Source organism: Botryllus schlosseri, unplaced genomic scaffold (assembly GCF_051294905.1).
Source record: "Botryllus schlosseri isolate E-star unplaced genomic scaffold, Bs_hap1 Bs43a, whole genome shotgun sequence".
Taxonomy (NCBI): Eukaryota; Metazoa; Chordata; class Ascidiacea; order Stolidobranchia; family Styelidae; genus Botryllus; species Botryllus schlosseri.
The window spans coordinates 26,505-49,019 of record NW_027648652.1 but is presented as its reverse complement, the minus strand read 5'-3'; the positions used below and the strand labels follow the sequence as shown (position 1 = coordinate 49,019).

The window sequence follows — 22,515 nt, the reverse complement described above, 5'->3', positions numbered from 1 at the left end:
ATGAAAAGTTCAATTACACCATGATTTCTCTATGTTCCCGAGGGCCTACAGTTACAACTCCGCTACCAGACTGTAGCAAATCAAAAGTTACGTCGAATGAGCCTATCGGCGTATTCCTGGCTATTGTAGTTTAGGAGATATTGGCAGATTTAGCCATTTTGGGGGGTATGAAAATTTATGAAAAGTTCAATTACACCATGATTTCTCTATGTTCCCGAGGGCCTACAGTTACAACTCCGCTACCAGACTGTAGCAAATCAAAAGTTACGTCGAATGAGCCTATCGGCGTATTCCTGGCTATTGTAGTTTAGGAGATATTGGCAGATTTAGCCATTTTGGGGGGTATGAAAATTTATGAAAAGTTCAATTACACCATGATTTCTCTATGTTCCCGAGGGCCTACAGTTACAACTCCGCTACCAGACTGTAGCAAATCAAAAGTTACGTCGAATGAGCCTATCGGCGTATTCCTGGCTATTGTAGTTTAGGAGATATTGGCAGATTTAGCCATTTTGGGGGGTATGAAAATTTATGAAAAGTTCAATTACACCATGATTTCTCTATGTTCCCGAGGGCCTACAGTTACAACTCCGCTACCAGACTGTAGCAAATCAAAAGTTACGTCGAATGAGCCTATCGGCGTATTCCTGGCTATTGTAGTTTAGGAGATATTGGCAGATTTAGCCATTTTGGGGGGTATGAAAATTTATGAAAAGTTCAATTACACCATGATTTCTCTATGTTCCCGAGGGCCTACAGTTACAACTCCGCTACCAGACTGTAGCAAATCAAAAGTTACGTCGAATGAGCCTATCGGCGTATTCCTGGCTATTGTAGTTTAGGAGATATTGGCAGATTTAGCCATTTTGGGGGGTATGAAAATTTATGAAAAGTTCAATTACACCATGATTTCTCTATGTTCCCGAGGGCCTACAGTTACAACTCCGCTACCAGACTGTAGCAAATCAAAAGTTACGTCGAATGAGCCTATCGGCGTATTCCTGGCTATTGATGTTTAGGAGATATTGGCAGATTTAGCCATTTTGGGGGGTATGAAAATTTATGAAAAGTTCAATTACACCTTGATTTCTCTATGTTCCCGAGGGCCTACAGTTACAACTCCGCTACCAGACTGTAGCAAATCAAAAGTTACGTCGAATGAGCTTATCGGCGTATTCCTGGCTATTGTAGTTTAGGAGATATTGGCAGATTTAGCCATTTTGGGGGGTATGAAAATTTATGAAAAGTTCAATTACACCATGATTTCTCTATGTTCCCGAGGGCCTACAGTTACAACTCCGCTACCAGACTGTAGCAAATCAAAAGTTACGTCGAATGAGCCTATCGGCGTATTCCTGGCTATTGTAGTTTAGGAGATATTGGCAGATTTAGCCATTTTGGGGGGTATGAAAATTTATGAAAAGTTCAATTACACCATGATTTCTCTATGTTCCCGAGGGCCTACAGTTACAACTCCGCTACCAGACTGTAGCAAATCAAAAGTTACGTCGAATGAGCCTATCGGCGTATTCCTGGCTATTGTAGTTTAGGAGATATTGGCAGATTTAGCCATTTTGGGGGGTATGAAAATTTATGAAAAGTTCAATTACACCATGATTTCTCTATGTTCCCGAGGGCCTACAGTTACAACTCCGCTACCAGACTGTAGCAAATCAAAAGTTACGTCGAATGAGCCTATCGGCGTATTCCTGGCTATTGTAGTTTAGGAGATATTGGCAGATTTAGCCATTTTGGGGGGTATGAAAATTTATGAAAAGTTCAATTACACCATGATTTCTCTATGTTCCCGAGGGCCTACAGTTACAACTCCGCTACCAGACTGTAGCAAATCAAAAGTTACGTCGAATGAGCCTATCGGCGTATTCCTGGCTATTGTAGTTTAGGAGATATTGGCAGATTTAGCCATTTTGGGGGGTATGAGAATTTATGAAAAGTTCAATTACACCATGATTTCTCTATGTTCCCGAGGGCCTACAGTTACAACTCCGCTACCAGACTGTAGCAAATCAAAAGTTACGTCGAATGAGCCTATCGGCGTATTCCTGGCTATTGTAGTTTAGGAGATATTGGCAGATTTAGCCATTTTGGGGGGTATGAAAATTTATGAAAAGTTCAATTACACCATGATTTCTCTATGTTCTCGAGGGCCTACAGTTACAACTCCGCTACCAGACTGTAGCAAATCAAAAGTTACGTCGAATGAGCCTATCGGCGTATTCCTGGCTATTGTAGTTTAGGAGATATTGGCAGATTTAGCCATTTTGGGGAGTATGAAAATTTATGAAAAGTTCAATTACACCATGATTTCTCTATGTTCCCGAGGGCCTACAGTTACAACTCCGCTACCAGACTGTAGCAAATCAAAAGTTACGTCGAATGAGCCTATCGGCGTATTCCTGGCTATTGTAGTTTAGGAGATATTGGCAGATTTAGCCATTTTGGGGGGTATGAAAATTTATGAAAAGTTCAATTACACCATAATTTCTCTATGTTCCCGAGGGCCTACAGTTACAACTCCGCTACCAGACTGTAGCAAATCAAAAGTTACGTCGAATGAGCCTATCGGCGTATTCCTGGCTATTGTAGTTTAGGAGATATTGGCAGATTTAGCCATTTTGAGGGTATGAAAATTTATGAAAAGTTCAATTACACCATGATTTCTCTATGTTCCCGAGGGCCTACAGTTACAACTCCGCTACCAGACTGTAGCAACTGTAGCAAATCAAAAGTTACGTCGAATGAGCCTATCGGCGTATTCCTGGCTATTGTAGTTTAGGAGATATTGGCAGATTTAGCCATTTTGGGGGGTATGAAAATTTATGAAAAGTTCAATTACACCATGATTTCTCTATGTTCCCGAGGGCCTACAGCTACAACTCCGCTACCAGACTGTAGCAAATCAAAAGTTACGTCGAATGAGCCTATCGGCGTATTCCTGGCTATTGTAGTTTAGGAGATATTGGCAGATTTAGCCATTTTGGGGGGTATGAAAATTTATGAAAAGTTCAATTACACCATGATTTCTCTATGTTCCCGAGGGCCTACAGTTACAACTCCGCTACCAGACTGTAGCAAATCAAAAGTTACGTCGAATGAGCCTATCGGCGTATTCCTGGCTATTGTAGTTTAGGAGATATTGGCAGATTTAGCCATTTTGGGGGGTATGAAAATTTATGAAAAGTTCAATTACACCATGATTTCTCTATGTTCCTGAGGGCCTACAGTTACAACTCCGCTACCAGACTGTAGCAAATCAAAAGTTACGTCGAATGAGCCTATCGGCGTATTCCTGGCTATTGTAGTTTAGGAGATATTGGCAGATTTAGCCATTTTGGGGGGTATGAAAATTTATGAAAAGTTCAATTACACCATGATTTCTCTATGTTCCCGAGGGCCTACAGTTACAACTCCGCTACCAGACTGTAGCAAATCAAAAGTTACGTCGAATGAGCCTATCGGCGTATTCCTGGCTATTGTAGTTTAGGAGATATTGGCAGATTTAGCCACTTTGGGGGGTATGAAAATTTATGAAAAGTTCAATTACACCATGATTTCTCTATGTTCCCGAGGGCCCACAGTTACAACTCCGCTACCAGACTGTAGCAAATCAAAAGTTACGTCGAATGAGCCTATCGGCGTATTCCTGGCTATTGTAGTTTAGGAGATATTGGCAGATTTAGCCATTTTTGGGGGTATGAAAATTTATGAAAAGTTCAATTACACCATGATTTCTCTATGTTCCCGAGGGCCTACAGTTACAACTCCGCTACCAGACTGTAGCAAATCAAAAGTTACGTCGAATGAGCCTATCGGCGTATTCCTGGCTATTGTAGTTTAGGAGATATTGGCTGATTTAGCCATTTTGGGGGGTATAAAAATTTATGAAAAGTTCAATTACACCATGATTTCTCTATGTTCCCGAGGGCCTACAGTTACAACTCCGCTACCAGACTGTAGCAAATCAAAAGTTACGTCGAATGACTCTATCGGCGTATTCCTGGCTATTGTAGTTTAGGAGATATTAGCAGATTTAGCCATTTTGGGGGGTATGAAAATTTATGAAAAGTTCAATTACACCATGATTTCTTTATGTTCCTGAGGGCCTACAGTTACAACTCCGCTACCAGACTGTAGCAAATCAAGAGTTACGTCGAATGAGCCTATCGGCGTATTCCTGGCTATTGTAGTTTAGGAGATATTGGCAGATTTAGCCATTTTAAGGGGTATGAAAATTTATGAAAAGTTCAATTACACCATGATTTCTCTATGTTCCCGAGGGCCTACAGTTACAACTCCGCTACCAGACTGTAGCAAATCAAAAGTTACGTCGAATGAGCCTATCGGCGTATTCCTGGCTATTGTAGTTTAGGAGATATTGGCAGATTTAGCCATTTTGGGGGGTATGAAAATTTATGAAAAGTTCAATTACACCATGATTTCTCTATGTTCCCGAGGGCCTACAGTTACAACTCCGCTACCAGACTGTAGCAAATCAAAAGTTACGTCGAATGAGCCTATCGGCGTATTCCTGGCTATTGTGGTTTAGGAGATATTGGCAGATTTAGCCATTTTGGGGGGTATGAAAATTTATGAAAAGTTCAATTACACCATGATTTCTCTATGTTCCCGAGGGCCTATAGTTACAACTCCGCTACCAGACTGTAGCAAATCAAAAGTTACGTCGAATGAGCCTATCGGCGTATTCCTGGCTATTGTAGTTTAGGAGATATTGGCAGATTTAGCCATTTTGGGGGGTATGAAAATTTATGAAAAGTTCAATTACACCATGATTTCTCTATGTTCCCGAGGGCCTACAGTTGCAACTCCGCTACCAGACTGTAGCAAATCAAAAGTTACGTCGAATGAGCCTATCGGCGTATTCCTGGCTATTGTAGTTTAGGAGATATTGGCAGATTTAGCCATTTTGGGGGGTATGAAAATTTATGAAAAGTTCATGATTTCTCTGTGTTCCCGAGGGCCTACAGTTACAACTCCGCTACCAGACTGTAGCAAATCAAAAGTTACGTCGAATGAGCCTATCGGCGTATTCCTGGCTATTGTAGTTTGGGAGACATTGGCAGATTTAGCCATTTTGGGGGGTATGAAAATTTATGAAAAGTTCAATTACGCCATGATTTCTCTATGTTCCCGAGGGCCTACAGTTACAACTCCGCTACCAGACTGTAGCAAATCAAAAGTTACGTCGAATGAGCCTATCGGCGTATTCCTGGCTATTGTAGTTTAGGAGACATTGGCAGATTTAGCCATTTTGGGGGGTATGAAAATTTATGAAAAGTTCAATTACACCATGATTTCTCTATGTTCCCGAGGGCCTACAGTTACAACTCCGCTACCAGACTGTAGCAAATCAAAAGTTACGTCGAATGAGCCTATCGGCGTATTCCTGGCTATTGTAGTTTAGGAGATATTGGCAGATTTAGCCATTTTGGGGGGTATGAAAATTTATGAAAAGTTCAATTACACCATGATTTCTCTATGTTCCCGAGGGCCTACAGTTACAACTCCGCTACCAGACTGTAGCAAATCAAAAGTTACGTCGAATGAGCCTATCGGCGTATTCCTGGCTATTGTAGTTTAGGAGATATTGGCAGATTTAGCCATTTTGGGGGGTATGAAAATTTATGAAAAGTTCAATTACACCATGATTTCTCTATGTTCCCGAGGGCCTACAGTTACAACTCCGCTACCAGACTGTAGCAAATCAAAAGTTACGTCGAATGAGCCTATCGGCGTATTCCTGGCTATTGTAGTTTAGGAGATATTGGCAGATTTAGCCATTTTGGGGGGTATGAAAATTTATGAAAAGTTCAATTACACCATGATTTCTCTATGTTCCCGAGGGCCTACAGTTACAACTCCGCTACCAGACTGTAGCAAATCAAAAGTTACGTCGAATGAGCCTATCGGCGTATTCCTGGCTATTGTAGTTTAGGAGATATTGGCAGATTTAGCCATTTTGGGGGGTATGAAAATTTATGAAAAGTTCAATTACACCAGGATTTCTCTATGTTCCCGAGGGCCTACAGCTACAACTCCGCTACCAGACTGTAGCAAATCAAAAGTTACGTCGAATGAGCCTATCGGCGTATTCCTGGCTATTGTAGTTTAGTAGATATTGGCAGATTTAGCCATTTTGGGGGGTATGAAAATTTATGAAAAGTTCAATTACACCATGATTTCTCTATGTTCCCGAGGGCCTACAGTTACAACTCCGCTACCAGACTGTAGCAAATCAAAAGTTACGTCGAATGAGCCTATCGGCGTATTCCTGGCTATTGTAGTTTAGGAGATATTGGCAGATTTAGCCATTTTGGGGGGTATGAAAATTTATGAAAAGTTCAATTACACCATGATTTCTCTATGTTCCTGAGGGCCTACAGTTACAACTCCGCTACCAGACTGTAGCAAATCAAAAGTTACGTCGAATGAGCCTATCGGCGTATTCCTGGCTATTGTAGTTTAGGAGATATTGGCAGATTTAGCCATTTCGGGGGGTATGAAAATTTATGAAAAGTTCAATTACACCATGATTTCTCTATGTTCCCGAGGGCCTACAGTTACAACTCCGCTACCAGACTGTAGCAAATCAAAAGTTACGTCGAATGAGCTTATCGGCGTATTCCTGGCTATTGTAGTTTAGGAGATATTGGCAGATTTAGCCATTTTGGGGGGTATGAAAATTTATGAAAAGTTCAATTACACCATGATTTCTCTATGTTCCCGAGGGCCTACAGTTACAACTCCGCTACCAGACTGTAGCAAATCAAAAGTTACGTCGAATGAGCCTATCGGCGTATTCCTGGCTATTGTAGTTTAGGAGATATTGGCAGATTTAGCCATTTTGGGGGGTATGAGAATTTATGAAAAGTTCAATTACACCATGATTTCTCTATGTTCCCGAGGGCCTACAGTTACAACTCCGCTACCAGACTGTAGCAAATCAAAAGTTACGTCGAATGAGCCTATCGGCGTATTCCTGGCTATTGTAGTTTAGGAGATATTGGCAGATTTAGCCATTTTGGGGGGTATGAAAATTTATGAAAAGTTCAATTACACCATGATTTCTCTATGTTCTCGAGGGCCTACAGTTACAACTCCGCTACCAGACTGTAGCAAATCAAAAGTTACGTCGAATGAGCCTATCGGCGTATTCCTGGCTATTGTAGTTTAGGAGATATTGGCAGATTTAGCCATTTTGGGGAGTATGAAAATTTATGAAAAGTTCAATTACACCATGATTTCTCTATGTTCCCGAGGGCCTACAGTTACAACTCCGCTACCAGACTGTAGCAAATCAAAAGTTACGTCGAATGAGCCTATCGGCGTATTCCTGGCTATTGTAGTTTAGGAGATATTGGCAGATTTAGCCATTTTGGGGGGTATGAAAATTTATGAAAACATAGAAAAATCATGGTGTAATTGAACTTTTCATAAATTTTTATACCCCCCAAAATGGCTAAATCAGCCAATATCTCCTAAACATACGCCGATAGGCTCATTCGACGTAACTTTTGATTTGCTACAGTCTGGTAGCGGAGTTGTAACTGTAGGCCCTCGGGAACATAGAGAAATCATGGTGTAATTGAACTTTTCATAAATTTTCATACCCCCAAAAATGGCTAAATCTGCCAATATCTCCTAAACTACAATAGCCAGGAATACGCCGATAGGCTCATTCGACGTAACTTTTGATTTGCTACAGTCTGGTAGCGGAGTTGTAACTATAGGCCCTCGGGAACATAGAGAAATCATGGTGTAATTGAACTTTTCATAAATTTTCATACCCCCCAAAATGGCTAAATCTGCCAATATCTCCTAAACCACAATAGCCAGGAATACGCCGATAGGCTCATTCGACGTAACTTTTGATTTGCTACAGTCTGGTAGCGGAGTTGTAACTGTAGGCCCTCGGGAACATAGAGAAATCATGGTGTAATTGAACTTTTCATAAATTTTCATACCCCCCAAAATGGCTAAATCTGCCAATATCTCCTAAACTACAATAGCCAGGAATACGCCGATAGGCTCATTCGACGTAACTTTTGATTTGCTACAGTCTGGTAGCGGAGTTGTAACTGTAGGCCCTCGGGAACATAGAGAAATCATGGTGTAATTGAACTTTTCATAAATTTTCATACCCCTTAAAATGGCTAAATCTGCCAATATCTCCTAAACTACAATAGCCAGGAATACGCCGATAGGCTCATTCGACGTAACTCTTGATTTGCTACAGTCTGGTAGCGGAGTTGTAACTGTAGGCCCTCAGGAACATAAAGAAATCATGGTGTAATTGATTGGCAGATTTAGCCATTTTGGGGGGTATGAAAATTTATGAAAAGTTCAATTACACCATGATTTCTCTATGTTCCCGAGGGCCTACAGTTACAACTCCGCTACCAGACTGTAGCAAATCAAAAGTTACGTCGAATGAGCCTATCGGCGTATTCTTGGCTATTGTAGTTTAGGAGATATTGGCAGATTTAGCCATTTTGGGGGGTATGAAAATTTATGAAAAGTTCAATTACACCATGATTTCTCTATGTTCCCGAGGGCCTACAGTTACAACTCCGCTACCAGACTGTAGCAAATCAAAAGTTACGTCGAATGAGCCTATCGGCGTATTCCTGGCTATTGTAGTTTAGGAGATATTGGCAGATTTAGCCATTTTGGGGGGTATGAAAATTTATGAAAAGTTCAATTACACCATGATTTCTCTATGTTCCCGAGGGCCTACAGTTACAACTCCGCTACCAGACTGTAGCAAATCAAAAGTTACGTCGAATGAGCCTATCGGCGTATTCCTGCCTATTGTAGTTTAGGAGATATTGGCAGATTTAGCCATTTTGGGGGGTATGAAAATTTATGAAAAGTTCAATTACACCTTGATTTCTCTATGTTCCCGAGGGCCTACAGTTACAACTCCGCTACCAGACTGTAGCAAATCAAAAGTTACGTCGAATGAGCTTATCGGCGTATTCCTGGCTATTGTAGTTTAGGAGATATTGGCAGATTTAGCCATTTTGGGGGGTATGAAAATTTATGAAAAGTTCAATTACACCATGATTTCTCTATGTTCCCGAGGGCCTACAGTTACAACTCCGCTACCAGACTGTAGCAAATCAAAAGTTACGTCGAATGAGCCTATCGGCGTATTCCTGGCTATTGTAGTTTAGGAGATATTGGCAGATTTAGCCATTTTGGGGGGTATGAAAATTTATGAAAAGTTCAATTACACCATGATTTCTCTATGTTCCCGAGGGCCTACAGTTACAACTCCGCTACCAGACTGTAGCAAATCAAAAGGTTCCCGAGGGCCTACAGTTACAACTCCGCTACCAGACTGTAGCAAATCAAAAGTTACGTCGAATGAGCCTATCGGCGTATTCCTGGCTATTGTAGTTTAGGAGACATTGGCAGATTTAGCCATTTTGGGGGGTATGAAAATTTATGAAAAGTTCAATTACACCATGATTTCTCTATGTTCCCGAGGGCCTACAGTTACAACTCCGCTACCAGACTGTAGCAAATCAAAAGTTACGTCGAATGAGCCTATCGGCGTATTCCTGGCTATTGTAGTTTAGGAGATATTGGCAGATTTAGCCATTTTGGGGGGTATGAAAATTTATGAAAAGTTCAATTACACCATGATTTCTCTATGTTCCCGAGGGCCTACAGTTACAACTCCGCTACCAGACTGTAGCAAATCAAAAGTTACGTCGAATGAGCCTATCGGCGTATTCCTGGCTATTGTAGTTTAGGAGATATTGGCAGATTTAGCCATTTTGGGGGGTATGAAAATTTATGAAAAGTTCAATTACACCATGATTTCTCTATGTTCCCGAGGGCCTACAGTTACAACTCCGCTACCAGACTGTAGCAAATCAAAAGTTACGTCGAATGAGCCTATCGGCGTATTCCTGGCTATTGTAGTTTAGGAGATATTGGCAGATTTAGCCATTTTGGGGGGTATGAAAATTTATGAAAAGTTCAATTACACCATGATTTCTCTATGTTCCCGAGGGCCTACAGTTACAACTCCGCTACCAGACTGTAGCAAATCAAAAGTTACGTCGAATGAGCCTATCGGCGTATTCCTGGCTATTGTAGTTTAGGAGATATTGGCAGATTTAGCCATTTTGGGGGGTATGAAAATTTATGAAAAGTTCAATTACACCAGGATTTCTCTATGTTCCCGAGGGCCTACAGCTACAACTCCGCTACCAGACTGTAGCAAATCAAAAGTTACGTCGAATGAGCCTATCGGCGTATTCCTGGCTATTGTAGTTTAGTAGATATTGGCAGATTTAGCCATTTTGGGGGGTATGAAAATTTATGAAAAGTTCAATTACACCATGATTTCTCTATGTTCCCGAGGGCCTACAGTTACAACTCCGCTACCAGACTGTAGCAAATCAAAAGTTACGTCGAATGAGCCTATCGGCGTATTCCTGGCTATTGTAGTTTAGGAGATATTGGCAGATTTAGCCATTTTGGGGGGTATGAAAATTTATGAAAAGTTCAATTACACCATGATTTCTCTATGTTCCTGAGGGCCTACAGTTACAACTCCGCTACCAGACTGTAGCAAATCAAAAGTTACGTCGAATGAGCCTATCGGCGTATTCCTGGCTATTGTAGTTTAGGAGATATTGGCAGATTTAGCCATTTCGGGGGGTATGAAAATTTATGAAAAGTTCAATTACACCATGATTTCTCTATGTTCCCGAGGGCCTACAGTTACAACTCCGCTACCAGACTGTAGCAAATCAAAAGTTACGTCGAATGAGCCTATCGGCGTATTCCTGGCTATTGTAGTTTAGGAGATATTGGCAGATTTAGCCATTTTGGGGGGTATGAAAATTTATGAAAAGTTCAATTACACCATGATTTCTCTATGTTCCCGAGGGCCTACAGTTACAACTCCGCTACCAGACTGTAGCAAATCAAAAGTTACGTCGAATGAGCCTATCGGCGTATTCCTGGCTATTGTAGTTTAGGAGATATTGGCAGATTTAGCCATTTTGGGGGGTATGAGAATTTATGAAAAGTTCAATTACACCATGATTTCTCTATGTTCCCGAGGGCCTACAGTTACAACTCCGCTACCAGACTGTAGCAAATCAAAAGTTACGTCGAATGAGCCTATCGGCGTATTCCTGGCTATTGTAGTTTAGGAGATATTGGCAGATTTAGCCATTTTGGGGGGTATGAAAATTTATGAAAAGTTCAATTACACCATGATTTCTCTATGTTCTCGAGGGCCTACAGTTACAACTCCGCTACCAGACTGTAGCAAATCAAAAGTTACGTCGAATGAGCCTATCGGCGTATTCCTGGCTATTGTAGTTTAGGAGATATTGGCAGATTTAGCCATTTTGGGGAGTATGAAAATTTATGAAAAGTTCAATTACACCATGATTTCTCTATGTTCCCGAGGGCCTACAGTTACAACTCCGCTACCAGACTGTAGCAAATCAAAAGTTACGTCGAATGAGCCTATCGGCGTATTCCTGGCTATTGTAGTTTAGGAGATATTGGCAGATTTAGCCATTTTGGGGGGTATGAGAATTTATGAAAAGTTCAATTACACCATGATTTCTCTATGTTCCCGAGGGCCTACAGTTACAACTCCGCTACCAGACTGTAGCAAATCAAAAGTTACGTCGAATGAGCCTATCGGCGTATTCCTGGCTATTGTAGTTTAGGAGATATTGGCAGATTTAGCCATTTTGGGGGGTATGAAAATTTATGAAAAGTTCAATTACACCATGATTTCTCTATGTTCTCGAGGGCCTACAGTTACAACTCCGCTACCAGACTGTAGCAAATCAAAAGTTACGTCGAATGAGCCTATCGGCGTATTCCTGGCTATTGTAGTTTAGGAGATATTGGCAGATTTAGCCATTTTGGGGAGTATGAAAATTTATGAAAAGTTCAATTACACCATGATTTCTCTATGTTCCCGAGGGCCTACAGTTACAACTCCGCTACCAGACTGTAGCAAATCAAAAGTTACGTCGAATGAGCCTATCGGCGTATTCCTGGCTATTGTAGTTTAGGAGATATTGGCAGATTTAGCCATTTTGGGGGGTATGAAAATTTATGAAAACATAGAAAAATCATGGTGTAATTGAACTTTTCATAAATTTTTATACCCCCCAAAATGGCTAAATCAGCCAATATCTCCTAAACATACGCCGATAGGCTCATTCGACGTAACTTTTGATTTGCTACAGTCTGGTAGCGGAGTTGTAACTGTAGGCCCTCGGGAACATAGAGAAATCATGGTGTAATTGAACTTTTCATAAATTTTCATACCCCCAAAAATGGCTAAATCTGCCAATATCTCCTAAACTACAATAGCCAGGAATACGCCGATAGGCTCATTCGACGTAACTTTTGATTTGCTACAGTCTGGTAGCGGAGTTGTAACTATAGGCCCTCGGGAACATAGAGAAATCATGGTGTAATTGAACTTTTCATAAATTTTCATACCCCCCAAAATGGCTAAATCTGCCAATATCTCCTAAACCACAATAGCCAGGAATACGCCGATAGGCTCATTCGACGTAACTTTTGATTTGCTACAGTCTGGTAGCGGAGTTGTAACTGTAGGCCCTCGGGAACATAGAGAAATCATGGTGTAATTGAACTTTTCATAAATTTTCATACCCCCCAAAATGGCTAAATCTGCCAATATCTCCTAAACTACAATAGCCAGGAATACGCCGATAGGCTCATTCGACGTAACTTTTGATTTGCTACAGTCTGGTAGCGGAGTTGTAACTGTAGGCCCTCGGGAACATAGAGAAATCATGGTGTAATTGAACTTTTCATAAATTTTCATACCCCTTAAAATGGCTAAATCTGCCAATATCTCCTAAACTACAATAGCCAGGAATACGCCGATAGGCTCATTCGACGTAACTCTTGATTTGCTACAGTCTGGTAGCGGAGTTGTAACTGTAGGCCCTCAGGAACATAAAGAAATCATGGTGTAATTGATTGGCAGATTTAGCCATTTTGGGGGGTATGAAAATTTATGAAAAGTTCAATTACACCATGATTTCTCTATGTTCCCGAGGGCCTACAGTTACAACTCCGCTACCAGACTGTAGCAAATCAAAAGTTACGTCGAATGAGCCTATCGGCGTATTCTTGGCTATTGTAGTTTAGGAGATATTGGCAGATTTAGCCATTTTGGGGGGTATGAAAATTTATGAAAAGTTCAATTACACCATGATTTCTCTATGTTCCCGAGGGCCTACAGTTACAACTCCGCTACCAGACTGTAGCAAATCAAAAGTTACGTCGAATGAGCCTATCGGCGTATTCCTGGCTATTGTAGTTTAGGAGATATTGGCAGATTTAGCCATTTTGGGGGGTATGAAAATTTATGAAAAGTTCAATTACACCATGATTTCTCTATGTTCCCGAGGGCCTACAGTTACAACTCCGCTACCAGACTGTAGCAAATCAAAAGTTACGTCGAATGAGCCTATCGGCGTATTCCTGCCTATTGTAGTTTAGGAGATATTGGCAGATTTAGCCATTTTGGGGGGTATGAAAATTTATGAAAAGTTCAATTACACCTTGATTTCTCTATGTTCCCGAGGGCCTACAGTTACAACTCCGCTACCAGACTGTAGCAAATCAAAAGTTACGTCGAATGAGCTTATCGGCGTATTCCTGGCTATTGTAGTTTAGGAGATATTGGCAGATTTAGCCATTTTGGGGGGTATGAAAATTTATGAAAAGTTCAATTACACCATGATTTCTCTATGTTCCCGAGGGCCTACAGTTACAACTCCGCTACCAGACTGTAGCAAATCAAAAGTTACGTCGAATGAGCCTATCGGCGTATTCCTGGCTATTGTAGTTTAGGAGATATTGGCAGATTTAGCCATTTTGGGGGGTATGAAAATTTATGAAAAGTTCAATTACACCATGATTTCTCTATGTTCCCGAGGGCCTACAGTTACAACTCCGCTACCAGACTGTAGCAAATCAAAAGGTTCCCGAGGGCCTACAGTTACAACTCCGCTACCAGACTGTAGCAAATCAAAAGTTACGTCGAATGAGCCTATCGGCGTATTCCTGGCTATTGTAGTTTAGGAGACATTGGCAGATTTAGCCATTTTGGGGGGTATGAAAATTTATGAAAAGTTCAATTACACCATGATTTCTCTATGTTCCCGAGGGCCTACAGTTACAACTCCGCTACCAGACTGTAGCAAATCAAAAGTTACGTCGAATGAGCCTATCGGCGTATTCCTGGCTATTGTAGTTTAGGAGATATTGGCAGATTTAGCCATTTTGGGGGGTATGAAAATTTATGAAAAGTTCAATTACACCATGATTTCTCTATGTTCCCGAGGGCCTACAGTTACAACTCCGCTACCAGACTGTAGCAAATCAAAAGTTACGTCGAATGAGCCTATCGGCGTATTCCTGGCTATTGTAGTTTAGGAGATATTGGCAGATTTAGCCATTTTGGGGGGTATGAAAATTTATGAAAAGTTCAATTACACCATGATTTCTCTATGTTCCCGAGGGCCTACAGTTACAACTCCGCTACCAGACTGTAGCAAATCAAAAGTTACGTCGAATGAGCCTATCGGCGTATTCCTGGCTATTGTAGTTTAGGAGATATTGGCAGATTTAGCCATTTTGGGGGGTATGAAAATTTATGAAAAGTTCAATTACACCATGATTTCTCTATGTTCCCGAGGGCCTACAGTTACAACTCCGCTACCAGACTGTAGCAAATCAAAAGTTACGTCGAATGAGCCTATCGGCGTATTCCTGGCTATTGTAGTTTAGGAGATATTGGCAGATTTAGCCATTTTGGGGGGTATGAAAATTTATGAAAAGTTCAATTACACCAGGATTTCTCTATGTTCCCGAGGGCCTACAGCTACAACTCCGCTACCAGACTGTAGCAAATCAAAAGTTACGTCGAATGAGCCTATCGGCGTATTCCTGGCTATTGTAGTTTAGTAGATATTGGCAGATTTAGCCATTTTGGGGGGTATGAAAATTTATGAAAAGTTCAATTACACCATGATTTCTCTATGTTCCCGAGGGCCTACAGTTACAACTCCGCTACCAGACTGTAGCAAATCAAAAGTTACGTCGAATGAGCCTATCGGCGTATTCCTGGCTATTGTAGTTTAGGAGATATTGGCAGATTTAGCCATTTTGGGGGGTATGAAAATTTATGAAAAGTTCAATTACACCATGATTTCTCTATGTTCCTGAGGGCCTACAGTTACAACTCCGCTACCAGACTGTAGCAAATCAAAAGTTACGTCGAATGAGCCTATCGGCGTATTCCTGGCTATTGTAGTTTAGGAGATATTGGCAGATTTAGCCATTTCGGGGGGTATGAAAATTTATGAAAAGTTCAATTACACCATGATTTCTCTATGTTCCCGAGGGCCTACAGTTACAACTCCGCTACCAGACTGTAGCAAATCAAAAGTTACGTCGAATGAGCCTATCGGCGTATTCCTGGCTATTGTAGTTTAGGAGATATTGGCAGATTTAGCCATTTTGGGGGGTATGAAAATTTATGAAAAGTTCAATTACACCATGATTTCTCTATGTTCCCGAGGGCCTACAGTTACAACTCCGCTACCAGACTGTAGCAAATCAAAAGTTACGTCGAATGAGCCTATCGGCGTATTCCTGGCTATTGTAGTTTAGGAGATATTGGCAGATTTAGCCATTTTGGGGGGTATGAGAATTTATGAAAAGTTCAATTACACCATGATTTCTCTATGTTCCCGAGGGCCTACAGTTACAACTCCGCTACCAGACTGTAGCAAATCAAAAGTTACGTCGAATGAGCCTATCGGCGTATTCCTGGCTATTGTAGTTTAGGAGATATTGGCAGATTTAGCCATTTTGGGGGGTATGAAAATTTATGAAAAGTTCAATTACACCATGATTTCTCTATGTTCTCGAGGGCCTACAGTTACAACTCCGCTACCAGACTGTAGCAAATCAAAAGTTACGTCGAATGAGCCTATCGGCGTATTCCTGGCTATTGTAGTTTAGGAGATATTGGCAGATTTAGCCATTTTGGGGAGTATGAAAATTTATGAAAAGTTCAATTACACCATGATTTCTCTATGTTCCCGAGGGCCTACAGTTACAACTCCGCTACCAGACTGTAGCAAATCAAAAGTTACGTCGAATGAGCCTATCGGCGTATTCCTGGCTATTGTAGTTTAGGAGATATTGGCAGATTTAGCCATTTTGGGGGGTATGAAAATTTATGAAAAGTTCAATTACACCATAATTTCTCTATGTTCCCGAGGGCCTACAGTTACAACTCCGCTACCAGACTGTAGCAAATCAAAAGTTACGTCGAATGAGCCTATCGGCGTATTCCTGGCTATTGTAGTTTAGGAGATATTGGCAGATTTAGCCATTTTGAGGGTATGAAAATTTATGAAAAGTTCAATTACACCATGATTTCTCTATGTTCCCGAGGGCCTACAGTTACAACTCCGCTACCAGACTGTAGCAACTGTAGCAAATCAAAAGTTACGTCGAATGAGCCTATCGGCGTATTCCTGGCTATTGTAGTTTAGGAGATATTGGCAGATTTAGCCATTTTGGGGGGTATGAAAATTTATGAAAAGTTCAATTACACCATGATTTCTCTATGTTCCCGAGGGCCTACAGCTACAACTCCGCTACCAGACTGTAGCAAATCAAAAGTTACGTCGAATGAGCCTATCGGCGTATTCCTGGCTATTGTAGTTTAGGAGATATTGGCAGATTTAGCCATTTTGGGGGGTATGAAAATTTATGAAAAGTTCAATTACACCATGATTTCTCTATGTTCCCGAGGGCCTACAGTTACAACTCCGCTACCAGACTGTAGCAAATCAAAAGTTACGTCGAATGAGCCTATCGGCGTATTCCTGGCTATTGTAGTTTAGGAGATATTGGCAGATTTAGCCATTTTGGGGGGTATGAAAATTTATGAAAAGTTCAATTACACCATGATTTCTCTATGTTCCTGAGGGCCTACAGTTACAACTCCGCTACCAGACTGTAGCAAATCAAAAGTTACGTCGAATGAGCCTATCGGCGTATTCCTGGCTATTGTAGTTTAGGAGATATTGGCAGATTTAGCCATTTTGGGGGGTATGAAAATTTATGAAAAGTTCAATTACACCATGATTTCTCTATGTTCCCGAGGGCCTACAGTTACAACTCCGCTACCAGACTGTAGCAATTTAAAAGTTACGTCGAATGAGCCTATCGGCGTATTCCTGGCTATTGTAGTTTAGGAGATATTGGCAGATTTAGCCATTTTGGGGGGTATGAAAATTTATGAAAAGTTCAATTACACCATGATTTCTCTATGTTCCCGAGGGCCCACAGTTACAACTCCGCTACCAGACTGTAGCAAATCAAAAGTTACGTCGAATGAGCCTATCGGCGTATTCCTGGCTATTGTAGTTTAGGAGATATTGGCAGATTTAGCCATTTTTGGGGGTATGAAAATTTATGAAAAGTTCAATTACACCATGATTTCTCTATGTTCCCGAGGGCCTACAGTTACAACTCCGCTACCAGACTGTAGCCAATATCTCCTAAACTACAATAGCCAGGAATACGCCGATAGGCTCATTCGACGTAACTTTTGATTTGCTACAGTCTGGTAGCGGAGTTGTAACTGTAGGCCCTCAGGAACATAGAGAAATCATGGTGTAATTGAACTTTTCATAAATTTTCATACCCCCCAAAATGGCTAAATCTGCCAATATCTCCTAAACTACAATAGCCAGGAATACGCCGATAGGCTCATTCGACGTAACTTTTGATTTGCTACAGTCTGGTAGCGGAGTTGTAACTGTAGGCCCTCGGGAACATAGAGAAATCATGGTGTAATTGAACTTTTCATAAATTTTCATACCCCCCAAAATGGCTAAATCTGCCAATATCTCCTAAACTACAATAGCCAGGAATACGCCGATAGGCTCATTCGACGTAACTTTTGATTTGCTACAGTCTGGTAGCGGAGTTGTAGCTGTAGGCCCTCGGGAACATAGAGAAATCATGGTGTAATTGAACTTTTCATAAATTTTCATACCCCCCAAAATGGCTAAATCTGCCAATATCTCCTAAACTACAATAGCCAGGAATACGCCGATAGGCTCATTCGACGTAACTTTTGATTTGCTACAGTTGCTACAGTCTGGTAGCGGAGTTGTAACTGTAGGCCCTCGGGAACATAGAGAAATCATGGTGTAATTGAACTTTTCATAAATTTTCATACCCTCAAAATGGCTAAATCTGCCAATATCTCCTAAACTACAATAGCCAGGAACTACAATAGCCAGGAATACGCCGATAGGCTCATTCGACGTAACTTTTGATTTGCTACAGTCTGGTAGCGGAGTTGTAACTGTAGGCCCTCGGGAACATAGAGAAATTATGGTGTAATTGAACTTTTCATAAATTTTCATACCCCCCAAAATGGCTAAATCTGCCAATATCTCCTAAACTACAATAGCCAGGAATACGCCGATAGGCTCATTCGACGTAACTTTTGATTTGCTACAGTCTGGTAGCGGAGTTGTAACTGTAGGCCCTCGGGAACATAGAGAAATCATGGTGTAATTGAACTTTTCATAAATTTTCATACTCCCCAAAATGGCTAAATCTGCCAATATCTCCTAAACTACAATAGCCAGGAATACGCCGATAGGCTCATTCGACGTAACTTTTGATTTGCTACAGTTCCCGAGGGCCTACAGTTACAACTCCGCTACCAGACTGTAGCAATTTAAAAGTTACGTCGAATGAGCCTATCGGCGTATTCCTGGCTATTGTAGTTTAGGAGATATTGGCAGATTTAGCCATTTTGGGGGGTATGAAAATTTATGAAAAGTTCAATTACACCATGATTTCTCTATGTTCCCGAGGGCCCACAGTTACAACTCCGCTACCAGACTGTAGCAAATCAAAAGTTACGTCGAATGAGCCTATCGGCGTATTCCTGGCTATTGTAGTTTAGGAGATATTGGCAGATTTAGCCATTTTTGGGGGTATGAAAATTTATGAAAAGTTCAATTACACCATGATTTCTCTATGTTCCCGAGGGCCTACAGTTACAACTCCGCTACCAGACTGTAGCAAATCAAAAGTTACGTCGAATGAGCCTATCGGCGTATTCCTGGCTATTGTAGTTTAGGAGATATTGGCTGATTTAGCCATTTTGGGGGGTATAAAAATTTATGAAAAGTTCAATTACACCATGATTTCTCTATGTTCCCGAGGGCCTACAGTTACAACTCCGCTACCAGACTGTAGCAAATCAAAAGTTACGTCGAATGACTCTATCGGCGTATTCCTGGCTATTGTAGTTTAGGAGATATTGGCAGATTTAGCCATTTTGGGGGGTATGAAAATTTATGAAAAGTTCAATTACACCATGATTTCTTTATGTTCCTGAGGGCCTACAGTTACAACTCCGCTACCAGACTGTAGCAAATCAAGAGTTACGTCGAATGAGCCTATCGGCGTATTCCTGGCTATTGTAGTTTAGGAGATATTGGCAGATTTAGACATTTTAAGGGGTATGAAAATTTATGAAAAGTTCAATTACACCATGATTTCTCTATGTTCCCGAGGGCCTACAGTTACAACTCCGCTACCAGACTGTAGCAAATCAAAAGTTACGTCGAATGAGCCTATCGGCGTATTCCTGGCTATTGTAGTTTAGGAGATATTGGCAGATTTAGCCATTTTGGGGGGTATGAAAATTTATGAAAAGTTCAATTACACCATGATTTCTCTATGTTCCCGAGGGCCTACAGTTACAACTCCGCTACCAGACTGTAGCAAATCAAAAGTTACGTCGAATGAGCCTATCGGCGTATTCCTGGCTATTGTGGTTTAGGAGATATTGGCAGATTTAGCCATTTTGGGGGGTATGAAAATTTATGAAAAGTTCAATTACACCATGATTTCTCTATGTTCCCGAGGGCCTATAGTTACAACTCCGCTACCAGACTGTAGCAAATCAAAAGTTACGTCGAATGAGCCTATCGGCGTATTCCTGGCTATTGTAGTTTAGGAGATATTGGCAGATTTAGCCATTTTGGGGGGTATGAAAATTTATGAAAAGTTCAATTACACCATGATTTCTCTATGTTCCCGAGGGCCTACAGTTGCAACTCCGCTACCAGACTGTAGCAAATCAAAAGTTACGTCGAATGAGCCTATCGGCGTATTCCTGGCTATTGTAGTTTAGGAGATATTGGCAGATTTAGCCATTTTGGGGGGTATGAAAATTTATGAAAAGTTCATGATTTCTCTGTGTTCCCGAGGGCCTACAGTTACAACTCCGCTACCAGACTGTAGCAAATCAAAAGTTACGTCGAATGAGCCTATCGGCGTATTCCTGGCTATTGTAGTTTGGGAGACATTGGCAGATTTAGCCATTTTGGGGGGTATGAAAATTTATGAAAAGTTCAATTACGCCATGATTTCTCTATGTTCCCGAGGGCCTACAGTTACAACTCCGCTACCAGACTGTAGCAAATCAAAAGTTACGTCGAATGAGCCTATCGGCGTATTCCTGGCTATTGTAGTTTAGGAGACATTGGCAGATTTAGCCATTTTGGGGGGTATGAAAATTTATGAAAAGTTCAATTACACCATGATTTCTCTATGTTCCCGAGGGCCTACAGTTACAACTCCGCTACCAGACTGTAGCAAATCAAAAGTTACGTCGAATGAGCCTATCGGCGTATTCCTGGCTATTGTAGTTTAGGAGATATTGGCAGATTTAGCCATTTTGGGGGGTATGAAAATTTATGAAAAGTTCAATTACACCATGATTTCTCTATGTTCCCGAGGGCCTACAGTTACAACTCCGCTACCAGACTGTAGCAAATCAAAAGTTACGTCGAATGAGCCTATCGGCGTATTCCTGGCTATTGTAGTTTAGGAGATATTGGCAGATTTAGCCATTTTGGGGGGTATGAAAATTTATGAAAAGTTCAATTACACCATGATTTCTCTATGTTCCCGAGGGCCTACAGTTACAACTCCGCTACCAGACTGTAGCAAATCAAAAGTTACGTCGAATGAGCCTATCGGCGTATTCCTGGCTATTGTAGTTTAGGAGATATTGGCAGATTTAGCCATTTTGGGGGGTATGAAAATTTATGAAAAGTTCAATTACACCATGATTTCTCTATGTTCCCGAGGGCCTACAGTTACAACTCCGCTACCAGACTGTAGCAAATCAAAAGTTACGTCGAATGAGCCTATCGGCGTATTCCTGGCTATTGTAGTTTAGGAGATATTGGCAGATTTAGCCATTTTGGGGGGTATGAAAATTTATGAAAAGTTCAATTACACCAGGATTTCTCTATGTTCCCGAGGGCCTACAGCTACAACTCCGCTACCAGACTGTAGCAAATCAAAAGTTACGTCGAATGAGCCTATCGGCGTATTCCTGGCTATTGTAGTTTAGTAGATATTGGCAGATTTAGCCATTTTGGGGGGTATGAAAATTTATGAAAAGTTCAATTACACCATGATTTCTCTATGTTCCCGAGGGCCTACAGTTACAACTCCGCTACCAGACTGTAGCAAATCAAAAGTTACGTCGAATGAGCCTATCGGCGTATTCCTGGCTATTGTAGTTTAGGAGATATTGGCAGATTTAGCCATTTTGGGGGGTATGAAAATTTATGAAAAGTTCAATTACACCATGATTTCTCTATGTTCCTGAGGGCCTACAGTTACAACTCCGCTACCAGACTGTAGCAAATCAAAAGTTACGTCGAATGAGCCTATCGGCGTATTCCTGGCTATTGTAGTTTAGGAGATATTGGCAGATTTAGCCATTTTGGGGGGTATGAAAATTTATGAAAAGTTCATGATTTCTCTGTGTTCCCGAGGGCCTACAGTTACAACTCCGCTACCAGACTGTAGCAAATCAAAAGTTACGTCGAATGAGCCTATCGGCGTATTCCTGGCTATTGTAGTTTAGGAGATATTGGCAGATTTAGCCATTTTGGGGGGTATGAAAATTTATGAAAAGTTCAATTACACCATGATTTCTCTATGTTCCCGAGGGCCTACAGTTACAACTCCGCTACCAGACTGTAGCAAATCAAAAGTTACGTCGAATGAGCCTATCGGCGTATTCCTGGCTATTGTAGTTTAGGAGATATTGGCAGATTTAGCCATTTTGGGGGGTATGAAAATTTATGAAAAGTTCAATTACACCAGGATTTCTCTATGTTCCCGAGGGCCTACAGCTACAACTCCGCTACCAGACTGTAGCAAATCAAAAGTTACGTCGAATGAGCCTATCGGCGTATTCCTGGCTATTGTAGTTTAGTAGATATTGGCAGATTTAGCCATTTTGGGGGGTATGAAAATTTATGAAAAGTTCAATTACACCATGATTTCTCTATGTTCCCGAGG

At 41.2% G+C, this 22,515-nt stretch overlaps 1 long non-coding RNA gene across 1 annotated transcript; it reads right to left on the bottom strand.

Moving 5' to 3' along the window:
• Positions 1-13,417: 13,417 nt before the first annotated feature.
• On the bottom strand, positions 13,418-17,928 carry LOC145460064 (uncharacterized). The gene is made up of 2 exons (XR_013921683.1): positions 17,649-17,928; positions 13,418-13,558 (listed from the first exon to the last, which is right to left on the bottom strand). It is a non-coding gene; the product is annotated as an uncharacterized LOC145460064 (long non-coding RNA).
• Positions 17,929-22,515: the final 4,587 nt, after the last annotated feature.